This window comes from Chiloscyllium plagiosum, chromosome 41, assembly GCF_004010195.1.
Source record: "Chiloscyllium plagiosum isolate BGI_BamShark_2017 chromosome 41, ASM401019v2, whole genome shotgun sequence".
In the NCBI taxonomy this organism is placed as follows: Eukaryota; Metazoa; Chordata; class Chondrichthyes; order Orectolobiformes; family Hemiscylliidae; genus Chiloscyllium; species Chiloscyllium plagiosum.
In genome coordinates, this window is record NC_057750.1 from 4,576,930 (window position 1) to 4,584,624 (window position 7,695).

The 7,695-nt window shown below is 55.1% G+C and overlaps 1 protein-coding gene across 1 annotated transcript in view; it reads right to left on the bottom strand.

Moving 5' to 3' along the window:
- LOC122542765 (numb-like protein) overlaps nucleotides 1–7,439 on the bottom strand; it is a 120,184-nt gene extending 112,745 nt beyond the window's left edge. The window contains exon 1 of the mRNA XM_043680779.1: nucleotides 6,975–7,439. The gene's annotated coding sequence lies outside the window, so the exon portion shown is untranslated. The remainder of the gene's footprint in view (nucleotides 1–6,974) is intronic.
- Between the last annotated feature and the right edge of the window lie 256 nt (nucleotides 7,440–7,695).

Consider the following 7,695-nt stretch of genomic DNA (forward strand, 5'->3'; position numbering starts at 1 on the left):
TGACACCCCGCCCCCAGGCACAACCCCTGACACCCTGCCCCAAACCCCTGACACCCCGCCCCCAGCCCCTGACACCCCGCCCCCAGCCCCGAAGCAGGGCCGGCAGCTGGTGGTGAGACTGTGGAGGGGTCCCGTGCTGCGGACAGCACTGGGAGAGAGACTGTGATGCTTGTCTTTCCAACTTTGATTACACGGAGTGTCGCTGTCAGGTAACTTTTTGTTTTCCTTCATTTCTCTCTTCTGCAACTGAGGATTGTACCTAAGATGGAGCGACTTGTAAACCTTACACTGTACTCATTTAGAGTACGTGTGACAATTCAGGCCTTACTGCTGTAACGCGCGTTTCGTCAGCGCAAATTGGCTATAACGCGATTGACGAATTGTGGATGCGTTTGGCAAACGCAAACTTGCTGCCGAATGGGTACAGCGATTGTAAAGGGGTGCACAACTGTTGCTTTATCACAGACCGACTCGTGAATCTGATTCAATTCCTCGTCGCTGTTTGTGGGGGCTTGCTGTCACAATGCGGCCATGTGTCTTGCATCGCAGTGGTGACACCTCCCCCCCCCCCCCCCAAATCAGCTGTAAAACCCTTTGGAACATCGCAGAAAGGTGCTACATAAACACAGACTCGCTTCTTTAAAGAGTTCTGTGACTGGCCGAGAGGAACAAATACCAAGGGGGCAGAGTACCCCTGCCCTCCGACTACCGGAGTCTCCGAACATGAGAAATCCAGAGACATTATCGCCGTCCTGGGGCTCCAAGATGGCGATAGGCAAATCTAAATCAGACACTGAGTGGAGGGCACCATCACCCCTCACTGAATGGAATTCCACTCCCTGCCCTGACCTCCCCATCGGCCCCCTGCCAACACCGTCCCCCTCCCACTTTAGCCAGGTCCTTTAGGAGAATGTTCAACAAGACCTGGGCCTCCCTGTGCCCTGGTAACTGGAGGTAAACACTGTAGGTGTGGCAGGCAGTGCAGAAGGTAAAGGGTGCACTGGCCATCATAGTGAGAGGGTCGGAGTACAGGAGCTGGGATGTCTTACTGCAGTTGTACAGGGTCTTGGTGAGGCCACCCCTGGAGTACTGTGTGCAGTTGTGTTCCCCTTACCTGAGGAAGGAATTTCTGGTGATGGAGGGAGAGCAGTGAGGGGTTACCAGACTGATCCCTGAGATGACAGGACTGAGGCATGGAGCGATACTGGATCCATTAGGATTGTATTCACGGGAGTCTAGACGAATGGTGGAGGGGCACAGGAAACCTGATGGGAACTAAACAACTCTAACACGACAGCGGAAAACACAGGAGGGACGTTCTCAGCGACCGGGGAGTCCAGGGTCAGGGGTCACAGTCTCGCGATACAGGGTAAACCATTTGGGACTGAGATGAGGAGAAATGTCTTCACCCAGAGACTGGGGGAACCAGAAAGCTGTCGAGGCTAAAACCGCTGAATGTTTTCCAGAAGGATATAGATATAGTTTTTTGGGGGCTAAAGGGAAAAATTGGGAGCACAGGACTGTATCATAGAATCCCTACAGCGTGGAAGCAAGTCATTCAGCCCATCGAGTCCACACTGACACCTCAGAAACCATCCCACACAGACCCACTCCTCTACCCTATCCATGTAGCCATGGATTTCCCATGGCCAATCCAACCCACTCACTGCTGGACTATGAGAGGAAACCGGAGCAAACCTAGAATGAGACGGGGACAATGTGCAAACTCCACGCAGACAGTCACCCGAGGCAGGAATTGAACCCGGGTCCCTGGCGCTGTGAGGCAGCAGTGCTAACCACTGAGTCACCGTGTTGGGTGATCTGCCAGTGAATGGCCTGCTCTTGTTCCTATTTCAAAAAAACAAAAGAACTAAAGGGAAGTGCAGCCCAGGAACAGGCCCTTCGGCCCTCTGAGGCTGTGCTGATCTTCATGCCCTAACTAAACTAAAAGACAAGCCGTCTGCCCTTATTCGGTCCGTATCCCTCTGTTCCCACCCTATTCATGTAACCATCCAGATGCCTCTTAAATGTCACCAATGTTCCTACCTCCCCCAGCTCTTCTGGCAATGCTGTCCAGGCTCCTGCCACTCCCTGCGTACAAACCTTCCCTCGCACACCTCCCTTAAACTTGCCCCCCTCTCACCTTGTACTTGTTCCACCTAGCAATTGAAACTTTCACCCTGGGATAAAGCCTCTGACTATCCACCCTATCGATGCCTCTCATAATTTCTAGACCTCTATCAGGTCTCATCTTAGCCTCTGTGTTTCCAGTGAAAACAATCCTTGTCTTTTTAACCTTTCCTCACAGCCAGTGACCTCGAGACCAGGCACCATCCTGGGGAAGCTTCTCTGCACTCTCTCCAAAACTTCCACGTCCTTCTGGTGGTGCAGCACACAATACCCCCCAATGCGGCCTAACAAGGGTTTTATTCGGCTGCAATCGTTTGCTTTATTTATTTACCATCACAATCTTGCCCCTTCCTCCACCTCGAGAAGTCACTGTTTGTAATAAAGGGTTATTAAGGCCTGTTTAAAGTTGACAGGAGTCAGAACATTTCCTCTCAGAAGGGATTTGGATATCTATGCCACCTCCTTTTCAAGAAGATGCCCTGGAATAAAGCAGCTTCTTGGGAAGGGGGAGGTTGGCCAGGAAGCGATTAGATCAGCTATCACTTATTAAACCCAGGGCAGGCTTGAGGAGCCAAATCGTCTGCTGCTTTTTTGAAAAGAACTTTGGCCCCTGCACTATCAGCAGCTTCAGTCCAACAGAATCTGCATTTATATAGTCACTTGGCCGTAGGAAAACATCCCCTGGGCATTTCCCAGGAGAGTCAGCAGAATCTGACTCAGAGCCATGACGGGTGACCCATTAGCTCGGTCAATAGGCAATCCTGACAGGAAAAAGGAAGAAAGAGTGGTTCAGGGAGGGAGGCTGTTCCACAGAGCCAGGGCCTGGGTTCAGGGAAGCTGTCCCACAGAGCCAGGGCCTGGGTTCAGGGAAGCTGTCCCTCAGAGCCAGGGCCTGGGTTCAGGGAGGGAGTCCCACAGAGCCAGGGCCTGGGTTCAGGGAGGGAGGCTGTCCCACAGAGCCAGGGCCTGGGTTCAGGGAGGCTGTCCCTCAGAGCAAGGGCCTGGGTTCAGGGAAGGAGGTTGTCCCACAGAGCCAGGGCCCGGGTTCAGGGAGGTTGTCCCACAGAGCCAGGGCCCGGGTTTAGGGAGGCTGTCCCACAGAACCAGGGCCTGGGTTCAGGGAGGGAGGTTGTCCCACAAAGCCAGGGCCCGGGTTTAGGGAGGGAGTCCCACAGAGCCAGGGCCTGGGTTCAGGGAGGGAGTCCCACAGAGCCAGGGCCTGGGTTCAGGGAGGGGGGCTGTCCCACAGAGCCAGGGCCCAGGTTCAGGGGAGGAGTCCCACAGAGCCAGGGCCCGGGTTCAGGGAGGGAGTCCCACAGAGCCAGTGCCCGGGTTCAGGGAAGGAGTCCCACAGAGCCAGTGCCCGGGTTCAGGGAAGGAGTCCCACAGAGCCAGGGCCCGGGTTCAGGGAGGGAGTCCCTCAGAGAGAGCCAGGGCCCGGGTTCAGGGAGGGAGTCCCACAGAGCCAGGGCCTGGGTTCAGGGAGGGAGGCTGTCCCACAGAGCCAGGGCCTGGGTTCAGGGAGGGAGTCCCACAGAGCCAGGGCCTGGGTTCAGGGAGGGAGTCCCACAGAGCCAGGGCCTGGGTTCAGGGAGGGAGTCCCACAGAGCCAGGGCCTGGGTTCAGGGAGGGAGTCCCACAGAGCCAGGGCCTGGGTTCAGGGAGGGAGGTTGTCCCACAGAGCCAGGGCCCGGGTTCAGGGAAGGAGTCCCACAGAGCCAGGGCCCGGGTTCAGGGAAGGAGTCCCACAGAGCCAGGGCCCGGGTTCAGGGAAGGAGTCCCACAGAGCCAGGGCCCGGGTTCAGGGAAGGAGTCCCACAGAGCCAGGGCCCGGGTTCAGGGAAGGAGTCCCACAGAGCCAGGGCCCGGGTTCAGGGAAGGAGTCCCACAGAGCCAGGGCCCGGGTTCAGGGAAGGAGTCCCACAGAGCCAGGGCCCGGGTTCAGGGAGGGAGTCCCACAGAGCCAGTGCCCGGGTTCAGGGAAGGAGTCCCACAGAGCCAGGGCCCGGGTTCAGGGAAGGAGTCCCACAGAGCCAGGGCCCGGGTTCAGGGAAGGAGTCCCACAGAGCCAGGGCCCGGGTTCAGGGAAGGAGTCCCACAGAGCCAGGGCCCGGGTTCAGGGAAGGAGTCCCACAGAGCCAGGGCCCGGGTTCAGGGAAGGAGTCCCACAGAGCCAGGGCCCGGGTTCAGGGAAGGAGTCCCACAGAGCCAGGGCCCGGGTTCAGGGAAGGAGTCCCACAGAGCCAGGGCCCGGGTTCAGGGAAGGAGTCCCACAGAGCCAGGGCCCGGGTTCAGGGAAGGAGTCCCACAGAGCCAGGGCCCGGGTTCAGGGAAGGAGTCCCACAGAGCCAGGGCCCGGGTTCAGGGAAGGAGTCCCACAGAGCCAGGGCCCGGGTTCAGGGAAGGAGTCCCACAGAGCCAGGGCCCGGGTTCAGGGAAGGAGTCCCACAGAGCCAGGGCCCGGGTTCAGGGAAGGAGTCCCACAGAGCCAGGGCCCGGGTTCAGGGAAGGAGTCCCACAGAGCCAGGGCCCGGGTTCAGGGAAGGAGTCCCACAGAGCCAGGGCCCGGGTTCAGGGAGGGAGTCCCACAGAGCCAGTGCCCGGGTTCAGGGAAGGAGTCCCACAGAGCCAGGGCCCGGGTTCAGGGAAGGAGTCCCACAGAGCCAGGGCCCGGGTTCAGGGAAGGAGTCCCACAGAGCCAGGGCCCGGGTTCAGGGAAGGAGTCCCACAGAGCCAGGGCCCGGGTTCAGGGAAGGAGTCCCACAGAGCCAGGGCCCGGGTTCAGGGAAGGAGTCCCACAGAGCCAGGGCCCGGGTTCAGGGAAGGAGTCCCACAGAGCCAGGGCCCGGGTTCAGGGAAGGAGTCCCACAGAGCCAGGGCCCGGGTTCAGGGAGAGAAAGCGGGAGAGAGAGCGAGAGAGCTCGAGGTGGTGGGAGGGCACGGAGAGAGAGACAGAAATAGAGAGAGAAAACACCTAGGGGAGAGAGAAGGTGAAGAGGGCACAGGAGAGAGAACACTAATACAGAGAGAGAAAGAGAGAGAGAGAGAGACAGACGGCACATACCAGAGAGAGTGGGCGATTGCCCGAGAGAGAAATGTGAAATCTCAGTGCAGGATGCAGCAGGTGGTGAGAGACCTGAGGCATGTTTCCCCAGTAGACTGGGAGATTTGTGTTTGAATTGAAGACTGAAAGTTCCAGGCTCAGTAAACACTAGCAATCCCTCTCACATACACAGAGAGAGAGAGAGAGAGAGAGAGAATACCTCTGGCCAGCCACTCCCTGTCAATTTCCAGTGGGAATATTAAACAGCTTGAGGGGTGGAGACTAAAATATCTTCCCAGTCTAATTGCATTCATACATTTTAGAAAATGAAGTCTCCAAGTTGTTACTAACTCGCTTCTTTTAAAAAAAATACGTATCAAATTCTTAGATGTGAAAGGAAATACCTTTCTGCTTGGCCAGTTCCTACAATCTGCAAATTCAATTTCCCGAAATACGATGTACATTTCAGCATTGGTTACTGAAGTTGGCTTTTCAATATTTGTAAATGGAGGGGGAGGGGGTGGGGGTGGGGGGGGGGGAGAGCTACAGACAACTTGTATCACTCCTTCATAAATGAGCAGCCTTCTCCCGATCGATCCATTACAGAAACAAATCAATTTCCCCCTGAGTGGGGCTTTTGTGGGGGAGGGTGACATCTAGAACGGGGGGGATCAAACAAGAGAGAGTTTTGAATCTCTAATTTTCACACACAGACTGCCGAGTGTATACCACCCCAAACCCTTCAGCCTCTCTCCCCCACCCCACAACAACCAAAATAAAATCGCTGCATCACACACACACAGCGAGACCAACTGCCTGTGTTGTGGTGAGGTGTGTGTATCTGGGGGAGGGGGGGTGGATTTTAGATAGAAATCCAGGCAAAAGACACAGATAGACACACACAGAGAAACAGACAGATCGACACAGACACGCACAGACAGACACTCAGAGATAGATACAGAGACACGTAGACACAGTCACACACAGACAGATACACAGAGACGGACACACACACATACACAGATAGATACAGAGAGACGTATACATACAGATAGACACAGCCACATGCGCGCACACACAGAGAGAAATAGACACACACAGATAGAGCAAAACTGTACACAGTACTCCAGGACTGCAACCTATACAGCTGCAGCATAACCTCCCAGTTTTTAAACTTCATCCCTCTAGCAATGAAGGACAATATTCTATTCTCCTTCCTAATTACCTGCTGCAGCTGCAAACCAACCTTTTGTGATTCATGCACAAGGATACCCAGGTCTCTCTGCACAACAGCCTGCTGCAATTTTGCACTATTTAAATAATAGTCCATTTTGCTGTTATTCCTACCAAAATGGATGACCTCACATTTACCAGCATTGTACTCTCCATCTGCTAGACCTTTGTCCACTCACTTAATCTAACTATATCCCTCTGCAGACTTTCAATGTCCTGTGCACACTTTGATCTCTGACTCATCATAGTGTCATTGTTTCATTGTAAGTATGACTCTAATTGGCATTTTAAGACAGAAATAGTGAGGGCCTGCACTGTGTATGCTCCAACATGTTGTATTGTCAATAGAGATAAACACGCAGATGGAATGGATGAGCCCTCCCCCATCTCTCTCTATCTCTCTCTCTTTCCCGCCTTCTCTAGTGCCCCTCTCTTTCCCCCTCTCTCTCTGTCCCGCTCTCTCTCTGTCCCCCCCTCTCTCTGCCCCCCCCCGATCTCTCCCCCTCCCTCTCTCCCCCCCCTCCCCTTTCTCCCTCTATTCCCGTACAGATGTATAGCTCAGACTTACTGGTGCGTTCAGGAGGCTCTTGGTCCCTTCTCCAGCCCCTCCTGGAAACATCCACAAGGGTCGGTGCTGGCTGTCTTGTGCGCGAGGTGGGTGAGTGGGAGGGGGTGTTATATCCTGCCCCCTCCCCAGCCAGGATCCAGATCTTTTCCTTTCCCGTGCTGAGGCTGTAATGTTTCCCCTTGCTGTATCTCTGTCTCTGGTATATCCTTCCCCACTCCGCCACACTCGCTCCCAGAGCCCGCACAAGTTACAATGCAGCACAGGCGCCAGTCTCCAATCCTTAATCCACCTCCCGCCTCCGCCTCCTTCTCCATTGGTCTACTCTCTCATTAAAATGTAAATACCGTACCAGCCCTCCATTGGTCACCTCCAACGTCAATCATACGTTACAATCGCAAGGAAGAGGCCATTCGGCCCCTTATAGTCTGTGCTGTCATTCAGTAAGAATGTAGCCAGGCAGGAGGCTGGGGGAACACATCAGGAGGTGGGGAAGTTGATGTTTCAGGTATAAATCTTCTTCAGGCCTTCAAGCACCTTCGATTAGATTACTTACAGTGTGGAAACAGGCCCTTCGGCCCAACAAGTCCACACCGACCCTCTGAAGAGCAACCCACCCAGGCCCATTCCCTTACATTTACCCCTTCACCTAACATTACGGGCAATTTAGCCTGGCCAATTCACCTGCCCCGCACATCTTTGAACTGTGGGAGGAAACCGGAGC